This window comes from Lactuca virosa, chromosome 2 (assembly GCF_052849685.1).
Source record: "Lactuca virosa cultivar CGN04683 chromosome 2, Lactuca_virosa_CGN04683_v6, whole genome shotgun sequence".
NCBI lineage: Eukaryota > Viridiplantae > Streptophyta > Magnoliopsida > Asterales > Asteraceae > Lactuca > Lactuca virosa.
The window spans coordinates 136,089,564-136,103,571 of NC_136427.1; the positions used below are offsets into that span (position 1 = coordinate 136,089,564).

The following is a 14,008-nucleotide window of genomic DNA, read 5'->3' on the forward strand; positions in this document are numbered from 1 at the left end:
TGGTGATGGTGATGATGATGATGGTGATGGTGGTGGTGGTGGTGGTGATGGTGAGGGTGGTGATGGTGACGGTGATGGTGGTGGTGGTGGTGGTGGTGATGGTGATGGTGACGGTGACGGTGATGATGATGGTGATGGTGGTGATGGTGACGGTGACGGTGACGGTGGTGGTGGTGTGAAAAAAACGAAGCGAAAAAAACTATGTTTGGTGCCCGAAAAATTGAAAATAAGAAAAATCCGTAGCTAATCCGTAGCTACTTAGCTACGGATTAGCTACGGAATTCTAACGGAAAGCTTACTCCGTAGCTAATCCGTAGGTAATTAGTATCCGTAGGTATTCCGTAGCCCTTTCGAACCTGGGAACCTCACTGAGGAAACTTTTATCCGATTGTTTTTCCACAGCGGCTTATGTTGTTAATCATGCTCCATCCTTATATTTATATAAAATTCCATAACTCAAATACAAAGGAAAATACAAACCTTTTTTCAACACAAAGGAAAATACAAACCTTTTTCATCAACCAACTAACGTTTCGTTTATTAAAGACCGATGTGACGTATATTAATTCAAAATTAGGCGAATAGCTACGCTTGGGAACGTAAAATTACATATTTAAAATTTTGACAAATTAATATATGTTAATGATATTTTGTATAATAACACCTTTTATATTTGACATTAACATTCCATGTTATTCAAAATACAAACATTTCCATTTTTAGAAATGTTGTAATGTTGTTTTCTGTATTTGATGAGTTATTTTGTATCAAAGCAAAGACATCCAACAAATACTATAAAACTTATGTTCGTTTATCACCATACATCTCCACTACTCTCCTTTAATCCAGATCGTCCCATTGGAAAATGCACAAAGTGACATTTATATTCATTTGTAGTCTACACTATCGACTAAGTAACTAATGTGATGCACTTATTACTTTTTAAATGCATATCTACGCATCATATTATTTTTTCATATTCCAGCATCGGCAAACTAAAACCACATAGGCATTTTTTGGATACCAACATCTAATTCTTATTAGAGACTAATACAAACACACCCTGCCATAAAAAAATGCTTGGTACAAGATTAAAATATGCATGACTTGTCTTTAGTTCACATGTGATATTTATATGATCAAAAAAGAAACCATGAGTTTAATGAAAATTAAGACCAATTAACATGTAAAACAATTTATATATAATTTATATGTAGCAATGCATTTGCTAATATGGCTTCAAATTTTCCAATACCTTCCGGGCTTCAATAAATCCACGTTGCGGTCCCAACGGTGAGTATTTCATTGTTTTCCATATATTTTAATATTCATAAATATTAAAATGGTTTTTACAAAAACTCTTAAGAAAAAAAATTACACTTATTGATACATATAGAAGTGTCAAATAGTAAATGTGGAGATAATTTCCTTTGTTGAGGGGAGGATGATGAAAACCAAATCTCTTCAAAGAATTTAAATAGAAGTGTCAAATAGTAAATGTGAAGATAATTTCCGTTGTTGTTTAATGGAGGATGGTGAAAACCAAATCTATTTAAAGAATTTACACTTGTCAACAAGATTTGTTTGTGTATCAATATGTGTGAAAGTGTCTGCCCCAAATATAAGATGCGACATATCGGAAGGAACTATATATTGAATAATTGGTAAAATTAAAAAAAAATCTTTAAATTTATATGAAAAACAATACCCACAAAAAAAGTCATTTTTCCTCCCTTAGAGGTCCTTAACCGTTGTAGAATATGACAAAAATGTTCCTATTATTAACATTATTTATATTTGTTCGTGTTATGTTTGATGTTTTTCATGTTATCCGGTTAATAATAATTATTAAAAAGTCTTTTGAGTGATAATAATTAAATTAGGAGGTTTCAAATGCATAAAAATCAAGCAAAATGTTTGTTTTATAAGATAGTAGACGTAATCTCGCACGTTGCGCATGTTTAAAATAGTAATTGTGAAAATTTCAATTTTTTTTAGATATGTTCAAATTTACTTTTTTTAACCATATTTTTTGTTTATATTTATAATCATAATTTACGTAAGTATTTTTTGTATTATACATATTTAAACCTAATTTAGAAGACAATATAAAAAATTAATTTACTGGTTTTTTTTCTTAGTATTTAACATAATTCAAACTTAATTTAAACTTTGTTTGTTATAATAATTATTATATATTATCATTTTTTATAACATCTAATTTATTTTAAATATTTTAAAAACTTTGTTTTTATCAAACAAATTGCAAAAATTGTTTCGATGGTTTGCTAATTTTTTTTGTTTGCCGTGGAGTGGGTTTTAAAGTTGTCGGTTTTTATATTTTGGCCTATTTTGACATCTGTATTTTAGCTTCTAAAATTTTAATTTTATTTATTTTTTGTATTAATAGCGATTGTCATCGTAAAAAGAGAAATGAAGGATTTAATATTCAAAAGACTACAACCTAACTCTTTTCTTTTGCCTCTAAATATACAATCATATTAATATCTACTTATTTCACACATTATATAACAAACAATGTAAAGGATATTAGCAATTATTCATTGGTATTTGAATTTATTAGTTAACAATTACAATTCGTAATTAAAACGAACAATTTCTATTATGTATAATCAATAATAACTTATGCAAACTCATGAACAAATTATATCACATAATGGCTATAAATAAAAATATGGACTACAAAATTTTTGGACCAACATATATTACATTCATTGAACTTACAATCTTATAATAGAAGACCATATGAAAATAAGAAAAATATCAATAAACGTGTTAGCTTCTACAAATTAACATCTTTGAAAATTATGATTACTTCTTTTTCGTTCTTTAAAAAACATGCATCCCAAAATGCATGTTTGTATTTACTTAGTCGTTTTTCTCTCCATATTATTCTACAAACTTTAGCAATATGATCTACATATGTGAGCTATGTATAATAAGTACAATTAAGTACCGTAAATGAGAAACTCTTGATTTGTAGTAACTAATTAGTTGAAAATCAATATGTAACGTCCCGATTTTCAAAACAAAATTTTCATTTTTATTTATTTAAAATATAAGTCTTACACATTATCCTATAAACCGATGTCAGATATTTAATTATAAAAGAGTGTTTTTGCGGAAGTTAATTAAAACATTATTGATCCCCTCGATGTAGATACAATCATTCGCGAGCCTTTCCCCGATCTGATAAACAACCTGAAAAGTAGTTATTCAACAACTGTAAGTCGAGGCTTAGTGAATTCCTTCAATATACCACATACCACAACATATGCACAATGCATACACATAATGGCCTTCAACTTATAGTTGGTCCGCACCTTGGCCTTTAGTATATATCTGGTCCACCTTATATAGTCTTCAGCACGTGGCTGGTCCGCTTTCCATGTTAGTCCACCTGACTTTTTTTCCCTTCAGCACAAGGCTGGTTTCCCCTTAACTCCATATAAACATATCAACATATAACAACAATCCACATAACAGGCAAGTAACTATCATAGTCTAATGGCCTAAGTGCATACTATATGGTAACTATATCCTAACATACAGAGGATACATACATATAGTGATGAGAATTCACCTTGACAGTTTCTCAGATGGTTAACATCTAACTAAGTGATCCAATTGGCGAGTACGCGCCTAACATGATGAGTACGCACCTAACAGGTATTAACCTACAATACTAGAGATTATTTATCTATAGGAAAATCTGGTAACGTAGTCTAGACCCATCCTTAATTCCCAATTATCGAGAGTTGTATCAAATAATGATCAGCCAGGGGGAACAGTTGGGAGGCAGGTTCATGTCAGCGTATAGCCATTCTGAAATCCAACAACCAAGCCGACCTTGTAAGGTCCCGAAAACCCGGAACCAAAATCTTTGTTTTAATATTAAATAAACATCAACCATACATGATAATCAACCCATAAGAAAGTCATAGTGTATCAATAATCATCCAAAATACATCAGAGTCAATAAAGCGGAAAAATCATGGTGTGTGTGTGTGATGCGATCATCCCGAGCTCTTCCCCTTCAAACTGGAAATACCTAAAACATAAATTGAAAAACATAAGCATAAAGCTTAGGGAGTTTCCCCAAAATACCTCATACCATACATATCATGCATACATACATACATCAGGACCCGCCCGACATCGTGACCTGCCCGATATATATATATATATATATATATATATATATATATATATATATATATATATATATATATATATATATATATATATATATACAAACACATACCATACATGAATGAGTCACATAGAATGCTAGAAAACTAATAACCATAATCCATAGGCCGACATTGGTGCCTTTGACCCGCTAAAAACTGGGAGGAGACTCACCTCAATCTGCTGAAAAATCAAATAAATGCTCATGTTGCTGATAGGAAAACTCCTCACACTAAATACATACAAGTTACCTTAGTTAGAAATTAAGTCATCTAATCAATATCAAGGGCCTAAATAGTCAACCTTCTCTCCCCTTCAGGAAAAAGACCATTTTACCCTTTCAAGTCCAGACCTTACCAAAATGCCTTATAACCAAAATGACCAGAATCAATCCCAGACAACGAGTCAACCCACTAATTCGATCAATAATCCCAATACCAAGCCTCACGTCGTGACTAAGCCTTGTTCATGTCGTGATAGTCACCCGGTCCGATTCCAAAGACTCGCTCCTGACTCAGACAACTCAGCAAGGGACGGGTTTCTCATGCTCACGTCTTGAGACCTCTTGTCTCACATCGTGAGAATCAGTCTGAAGCCGAAACCAAAGTTACAACGTTCTTAATCCATTCAACCTTCAAACTCAACACTTACAAAAGCTTAATGGGACCCTAATGGTCCATAAAATTGCTTCCGTTATGGTGTCACACCCCAAAACCGAGAACGGCGGAATACGTTCTGGGGTGGAGGACGTCATGTACAGTATCATAACAAAGCATAATAGTAAAGACAAGCAACAACATCCATTGCATTAAGATAATAATTGTAATACAAACGTGTTCAGTACAAATGTTAGACACAAAAATACAATCAAAATAAAGTGGAGTCTTATATGTGCTCCGTCTTCTCAAAATCTGCATCCGTACCTGTCTACTAATGACCTGAGAATACAAGTTATTTTGAAAACGTTTATCAGCATAAAGCTGGTGAGTTCATAAGTATTTAGTGTCATTTCCTGTATAAAATATTCACAATTATACATTGTAAAAGTAAGTTTCGGTGTTCGAAAATAGCATGGGCCCTAGAAAACCCTATGTTTTCCAGAAAAATTAGTCTTCACCAAGACCCGATGGTTTGTTTGTTCCTTTGATAATGTACAAGTTTTCCCAGTAGTTATTAGTTTGAAAATATAGTTTGACTCTATCCATGTATAGTAATGAGAAAAATGTTTTACCCCAACAGTATCACTGTCGGCCATATGTAATGAAATGCAGGCTCCAGGTAGTATTAAATGTACAATACTCCTCAGGGAGTCTGTTGCCTTTAATTTTTAAAGTATTAATTAAAGGTTTGAATGTGAACTCGTACGTAACCATGCTGATTGACGATCGAATCCCTTTGACCCTCCGAGTCATATGTAGTGATGTGACATTTTGTCACCCCTGGGCCTAGACGGCTCGGACTGTAGCTAGCAGTCGGGATGTGGGAGTGTCTGTCCCGTATAGATCTATACACATAATGCCCGCTCTCACTCCAGGAGACTCTGGTTATGCGGTGATAGCACAAAGATGTGTCGTATCGAGAAATAGTATGTCACATTCTATTTTAGTAAGTTCTCTTGTATAGTATGTAGTGTTCTCTTTGTATAGCATATAGTGTTCTCTTTGTATAGTATGTAATGTTCTCCTTGTATAATATATAGTGTTCTCTTGTATAGTACATAGCATATATTGACTCACAACTGAACTGACTCTGATAGTTGTCATGGAAATAGTAGCATTGAGTAGTATCCCTTAACTATACCTATTATAGTTAAATAGTATTGTTGGTTGCATGTCTTTGATAACCAAAGGCATTGAACTGATATGAAAACTTTTATATCTGACACAAATATATGCGATATATAACTAAGAATTCAACGAGAGTCGGACTAATAACAAAATACCCTAAGCCCACAATCAAACAAGAACAGGAAGTAAGGTGAGTTATTAGTCCTAAGTCCTTCAAGTCTTACTTATATAAATATATTGGTGTAGATATGGTTTGAGAATAAAAATAGTTTTAAAAGAATTTTCGAAAATAGTTTTATAGTGATTTAACACGAAAATGAATTTGGTAAGCATTTGGAAACAGTTTAATTGGCAATATAGTTGAAAGTATAGAAAATCCCTTTTTGGTGGTAAAAACAGTCAATAGTGTAGAAAATCCTTTTGGTTGCAAGTTATAATTCACATGCGATTGTTACTATAACTTATTTGGTTCAACTTGTATTCCCCCCCATAAAACAGTTAAAAACATTTAAAAAGGTTCATTTAGGGGTATGAACTCACCTGTAGTGAGTGAAGTGGATGGAAACGCCGGGTAGGATGCTAGGTGTCAAGTGAGGACTTGAACACACACACGGATCCTATGTAACATGTAGTGATGTATAAAGTATCTAATTAGTTGTGTAATCACTAATTAAGTGAGTAAAGGCACTTTAATGTATGAAAACACTTTGTTTCAAGTGTTAGGAGTGCTAAAGGTGGCATCTAAGGAGTGTATGGCCTCACTATGGAGTTTACACTTCACTTGGCCACACTTAAGTGTGTTTACGGTTGGGAGACCATTTCCCCCATGAGTTTACGGCCGTAAACTCATGGAAATGGTGAGTTTGTGTGTCTAAAGGTCTCATGCATCACAAGGAAGGTTCCTAGGATCAATTCAAGGGCTTGGGAAGTGATTAGGGTTCAATTGGGTACTCCCTTGGAGTTTACGGTCCTTGGACCACTCCTTGGGAGTTTACGGTCGTAAACTCTAGGGTTTACAGCCGTAAACCCTTGACCACTTCAACCATTTCATGTTTTTGGTTCCTAAGCTCATCTACACTAGTTTCTAGTTCATCAAACAAGCTAAGGAAGGGTTTAGGGGCATCAAAACACCATTTGAGGTGTTTACGGTTTTGGGTTTACGGTTTTTGAGTGTTCAAGAACCGTAAACTCAAGTTTATGGCCAAAAAGTCATGATCTTGGGTTCCTTAGTCCATGCATGCAAGTATCTAAGCTATATCTAAGCATTAGAGAAGGTTTGGAAGTGTTTTGGGGCTTCAAAACCCTCATATAGGAGTTTACGGTTTTGGGAGGCTCCCCAAAACGTAAACACATGCATGTTGGGGTGTTTGGATGATCCAACTCGAAATAGCATGAATACCAAGCTAGAAAATCAAGTTAGGAAGATTACCTTTGATTTTTGAGGCTTGAAAGTGGTGTTCTTGAGCCAAACCCGATTTTAGAGAGAGGAAGTAGAGAGAGAAAGCTCCAAGGTGGGAAAAGACTCTAAAGGTGGACACTCCTCCTTTATATATGGCTGCCTAGTGGGGACCCACCATACACTGTCGTTTAAACGGAGCTAAATGCTTATACCCGGTAAACTAACCGTAACCCGACTTAGATGCTTTTATTCCGTCATTAAATATATATTATTTTAATAACTCAAAATGAATTATTTTAATAAATAAAAGTTAACGGAAAATTTTAATAGAACTAACTTTTATTAACGGAAACGGGTTACAGTGACGGAGTAAATTTCGGGTTGTCACATATGGACATGCATGCACCATGCATGTCCCCACACCATTTTAGGTCAAAAGTAGAAATATGGCCTCAAGTTCTCATGCATGCTTCTAATACTTCACCAACTTCCAGATCTGGATGATATGAGACTCAAAGGACCATTTGAATTCATAAAGTTGCTAACTTTATGGATCTTCTTCACTCCAACTAGCTATAATTATTGGAATAGTGTCCAAGGTCATTAACTATTGGTAATATTTCTAATAATAGCAGGGTCCTTTTGGGTTGCCCTCAAGACCCAAATTGAGTAGAATAAATAAAGGAGAAATTGGTTTATTAATTATTATAGTTAATAATTAGTTACAAACTAAATGGAAATATATTTTGGGAATTAATTAACAGTTTAATTAATTAAAGGGTTGAACGTTCATTAATCGATAGTTGGTTAATCAGGAATGTTCCAAAACCCTTATGGAATTAGGGTTGGATGAAAATCACTCCATCCCACATGGGAAAGGAGTAAAATTTCGTGGTTATGCTCCCATCCCACATGGGAAGGAGTACTAAACCCTAGGAGGCATCCAAGGCTATAAATAGGGCTTTAGGGATTCCATTCCTCCTTGCACCTTGGCTTGAAGTTTCACCAACCCTTCTTCCCCCCCCCCCCTCTCTTAGGGACGATTTCTAACCCTTTTGGGTTTGTGAAATTGACCATTCTCCTAGTTATTTTTATTCCACTCTTTGGTGTCATTGGGTGTGATACCATTAGAGGGATTCTAGTTTGGGTCCTTTCATCCAAGCAACTTCATGGAGGTTCAAGATCTCAAGCATGGAGATCAAGGGCTACATAAGAGGTATGTTTTCTTCTTTGTTTTTATGTTTCCTAGGGTTGATGTAATTAGCATGAAGCCATAGATCCATAGGATGCATGTACACTTAGGTATATCATTGTTTCGATTTTTCTACTGCCTAGTTTTAGAGTGTATTTGATGCATAGAAAACCCAACAATAACTTAAGGAAATAGGACCAAAAACCTAGATCTAGCCATGTAATGAAATAAAGTTTGAGTCTTGGTACTTACAAGGGGTCCAACAGGAAAAGAGCTGATGATAATGATGCTTCTTGGAACTTTCACCACAATGATACTTCTTTCTCTTCTTTTCCTCTTCTTCAAGCAAGCAAAACACCAAGAATGACCAAGGACCTCAAAGAGGGTCGAAATAAGGGTTTCCAGGAGGCTTAGAGGGTGAGTGAGGCTGAGGATGTGCAACCCTTGCCTCTCATTCTTTTAAATACCCGCAATATTAAGGTCTGCAGTCATTAGGCCGCTCTCACGTCGTGAGAACTTATTCCACACGTTATGACACTCAAAACGATGTGGGTCAACTGGTCAACTATTACCCACGACGTGAACATAATATCTCATGTCGTGACCCTCTTCCCAAAGCGATCATCCACCTGAATGTCATCCAATGGAACCACCGCAGAATCATCAACCAAGCACTTCCGCAGCTGATAGACATGAAATGTGCTATAAATCTGATTGAGCTCCTCTGGCAGATCCAAACGATACGCAACCCTACACACCCGGCTAATACCCTGAAAGGACTAATATACATGTGGCCCAGCTTACCCCGCTTCCTTCCCATCCAGGCCAAAATTGCCACTGGCTTGGTTTTAAAAGCGAGATGCGTTCCAATGCGATAAGGATTCCGAAGTACGATGCACGATGCTCGATGCGAATGCACGTGCATCACGTAGACAAGGCGCACAAGTAGTCATTAGTGAAACAGAATGTGTTATGCATGATTACCAGTATACTAAAATACCATAAATATATATAAATAAGAGTGCATAGTAGCAAATATTAATAACTAAATAACTAATAGTCTAATAGTAATGCAAATGAAACTAATAGACCCTAATAGTACTAGTAGTGCATAATAGCAAATATTAATAACTAAATAACCAATAGTATAATAATAGTGCAAAATGAAACTAATAGGCCCTAATATAATTTCCATCACTCATCACTCATCATCATCATCATCATCATAATCATATACCTCAAGCATCATATCTCCATCCTCATCACTAGACAAGCCAATATCCTCTTCCATCTCATTTTCATCAACCAACACATCTCTAGTAGGGGCCCTACTAGATACCATTGCTTCTTTTCCTCTACTATCTCTTTATGATCTAGTTGAATAATAAGGCTCATTTACCCCGGAGGCCTCTTCTACAACATCCCAAGTCAAATCTTCACCTTGAAACACAAAATCATCTACTTTATATTCCTCCAATCGACCCATCAACCATTCATTGCTCTCATCTATTTCATGTAGGAGGATAGGATTACCAATACCCTTTTTTGTATCTATGATCTAATGCACGGTTGAATTTCACATAGATCATATCATTTAGTCTACTTTCCGCCGATCTATTCATTTTTTTATATGAAGCTACAATAAAAAAATTCAATAACATTAGACATATCATATATCAGAATGTGTCGATATTCAATAAAAATAAATGTCATATAATATATATAATATGGCAACTTACATGTTGAAATACTCCCCAATTTCTCTCACAACTTGTAGCACTACATGTAAGACTAAGGACTCGTACAACAAAGTTTTTCAAGTTGGGAGTCGAAGATCCATAAGATATCCACCACTCAGCTGGCAAAAACCACATTTGAAAAAAAGTTAGAAACTAACACTGTTACATAAACTTTATAATTATAATATATAATTAATCATATATAAAGTTTAGTTGATGAAAAAAGGAAACCTGGTGGTTTTGTCTTTCTGTGCCTAATTGCCATTGGTATACCAAATAAACCTTCAACATTTTGATACACAGATAATTCTGCAGAAATCTTGTCTTGGATGCTAGAATCTGGAACTAATCGCTCGATGCATGCATATAATCCTTTCATAACTTATTCACAAGATGCGCTTTCTTGGTTATCATAAAAGGTTTCTGGATTTAAGTAATGTCCAGCCGCATACAAAGGCCGATGAAGTTGGCATTGCCACCTTTGATCAATAATCTGAAAAGCTTTCTTGTACTCCTCTTTTTTATTATGAAATCTTTTTGCAATAGCCTCCTTGGCTCTATCCATCGCCTCATAAATATAGCCCATCGTTGGCTTTGTTTCCCCGTCGACCATTCTAAGGACTTTAACAAGTGGTCTCGTCAACTTTACAGTATAGACAATATTTCTCCAAAATGAGTTTTGCATAAAATATGATTTCATCTTTTTCCTAATATCATCCTTGCCCCACTTGCTTTCTGCCCACTCTTTGGACAAGATCATCTTTCTTAAATTGCCTTTTTGCTTGTGAATTTGTGATAAAGTGATAAATGATGTTGCAAACCTATAAAATGTAACATAAAATTCAGTTAGATACAATAAAAATGCAAGAACATAACGAATATGAATGGTTAATAAAGTGTAAACTGTTAAGAGACACAAACCGAGTAATAGCAGGTCTACGTAAGTTTCTTTGATTAGTAAACTTGCGCATCATGTTCACAAGACCAACATGGGTATATATAAACCCATTCAACAACATACAATTTTTCAAAGAACTTTTCACCTTAGGAATTTGCTTGCCAATGTCCTCTAAAATATGATCAACACAATGTGTCTTGCATGGTGTCCAAAAGAGGTGTGGTCTTTTGGATTCCAATAATTTCCCTACAAAGTTAACACCAAAGTAAAATTAATAATCAACATAATGTAAATTAAAAAAAACTAATTTACATAATATCTATTTCTTACCCACTTTAACATAAGCAGACACATTATCCGTGATAATTTGGATAACATTAACCGCTCCCACCTCTTTAACCATGTCATAGAGAACACCAAACAACAAGTTTGCATCCTTTGAAACTAGGAATGAGCGTGGTGTGACATCCACCAAAACTCAGGTCAATACTCATCTAGAACCTTGTCATTTCCTTGTGTGCACTTAACTTGGCTCTATAGTTACAAGTTGAACTAGGTTTGTGACTTAATAGATCCCTCGGAACAAGTAGTGTACCTTAGTTGTATTGAACGATCACATTGATATGTAAAGGAACCAACTGAGTGGTAAAGTGCCAAAGCTGAACCTTAAGTCTAAACATAAAACTATGTTCGATAGATTACAACTCAAGGGTAGGTTATTAACCCTAAAAATTTCATATTGGAACAAATTGATGCTTAACAAGGTTAAGTATCACAAGCTAATATGAACAAAAATTAGATCATAATATGAACCAACTATAAAGTTGATGACAAATTCATACACTTCATGATTCGAATTGTGAACCAAAAGTAAAATCCAAGAATATCAAATTCTTACAATCACATATTATGAATCCTTGTTAGAATTGTTGAAATATGATAAATTGATTTTTATAAAAATTAAATAATAGGTTATCATTATATAAATTAATTCAACAAATATAATTTTTGGAAGTCATTACCAAGTGTAAATACCTCAACAAAACCCAATAATTAAAACCTTAGGAGATTATGAAAATGTTTGAGTTTTATAAAATTTAAAATCTAGATTTATAAAAATTCAAGGGAGGCATTTATTATTTGATCAAATACCAATAAAAATACCATATCCCTCTTAAATTTTCGTCCATTAGGCTTTTCCCTCTCCCCCATGCCTTAAAACCCATCATTACACCTCATTTGAACCACCTACACACTCCATCTCACACTCCTTCTCCAAGAAAACTCTCCCACTTCCAAGACCACTCCTACACATCAGAAAATCCTCCATTCTCTGCCATAATTTCGAAATTGAGAAGGTCTTGAAGTGTTCTTGCTTCTCTCAAGATCAAAACCAAGGTAAACAACACAATCCTCCCTCATAGTTTCATGATTTTACTTCCTCTTCTTCATGGTTCTTCTCTACTCTTCGGATTCTATGCCCTTCTATGGCTAGAAATCCTTACTTTTTCCCTTGTGGTTTGTAGATTCTCACCATAACACAATGCATGTGTTTGAGATGGTGAAAATCCGGGATCAAACCCATGCAAGGAGTGAAAAAGATGCACATGTGTTCATGTGACTTCAAAACCGAGTATTACATCTTCTTCTCCATTTCTTTTGTGTTCTTGCATGACCAAAAGCATTTAAACCATTTCTAGTACATCTTGGATGCTCATTCACTCCATGCATGTGCTAGAAATCGGACCTTAACAGAAGCATGCATGTTGTTCTTGTCAAAGTGCCCTAAGAATGCACTCAAAGCAACCAGGGGAGACATGCAATCTGCCAGACTATTTTGTTCAGATTTGAACGGCCATAACTCGGTCATTACTTAACCAAATCCTGATATTCTTTTTGTATTGGATAGTTCCACGAGTTAGCTTTCAAACCCAACTGGTCTCACTATAAAAGATTAAATATCGGATTTTTGGCAATTTTTACAAAATGGTTGCGCGAACAGCTCTTTTTCTGTGATCACCATTTTTACTTTACGTGATCAGTGGCCTTAAACCCAACCATAAATCTGGGGAAAATTAGTTTAGAAACCTAACATATCCAGTGAATGATGGCTGAAATTTCGTGGCTTAAAACCCCACAGAATGTGCTACTCAAATTCATGAACTTCAGCCACATTTACATCTCATGCACTATAATGTGCAACATTTCTTAACTTGTTTGGGTTCAGTACCCCTACTTTCCTTCTGAATAAATTTTGAACATTTTTCCTTTTGAAAGCCCTCACATGCATGTGATAATCTGTAAAATACCAAGGGCTAGAACCAATTCCTTATTTATTTATAAAAATAGTTATTTAATGGCTTTAAATTCCAAATAATCATTTTCGGAAGGTATAAATATCTGAAAATTTTTATTATGAATATAATCACAGAATAAGAAAGCCATGTAAATTTTCAGACATTTTGGACACTGTTTGATATTTATTCCATATTTTTCATTAAATTGGAGCATGAAATTATAATCTCGGGTTATTGGACTCAAAGTTCCTAACCAATATTTTTCTCAACCTTAGGAACATTATAAGAACCTGTAAAAATTAAATTGGGAATTTTAGAAACTGTTTACCAATTTATTTGGATTTTCTATATTATTTGATCCTAAATTACAAATAAATATAAAACGACCATAAAAAATGTCTATAAAATTTCTGGACACTGATACCCTCCTGTAGAAACACAATATAAAGTTTTACAATTTTTGGAGTTCATTTTCATGCCTTTA

At 34.5% G+C, this 14,008-nt stretch overlaps 1 pseudogene; it reads right to left on the reverse strand.

Moving 5' to 3' along the window:
* Nucleotides 1-9,956: 9,956 nt before the first annotated feature.
* Nucleotides 9,957-11,303, reverse strand: LOC145157797 (uncharacterized; annotated as a pseudogene).
* Nucleotides 11,304-14,008: the final 2,705 nt, after the last annotated feature.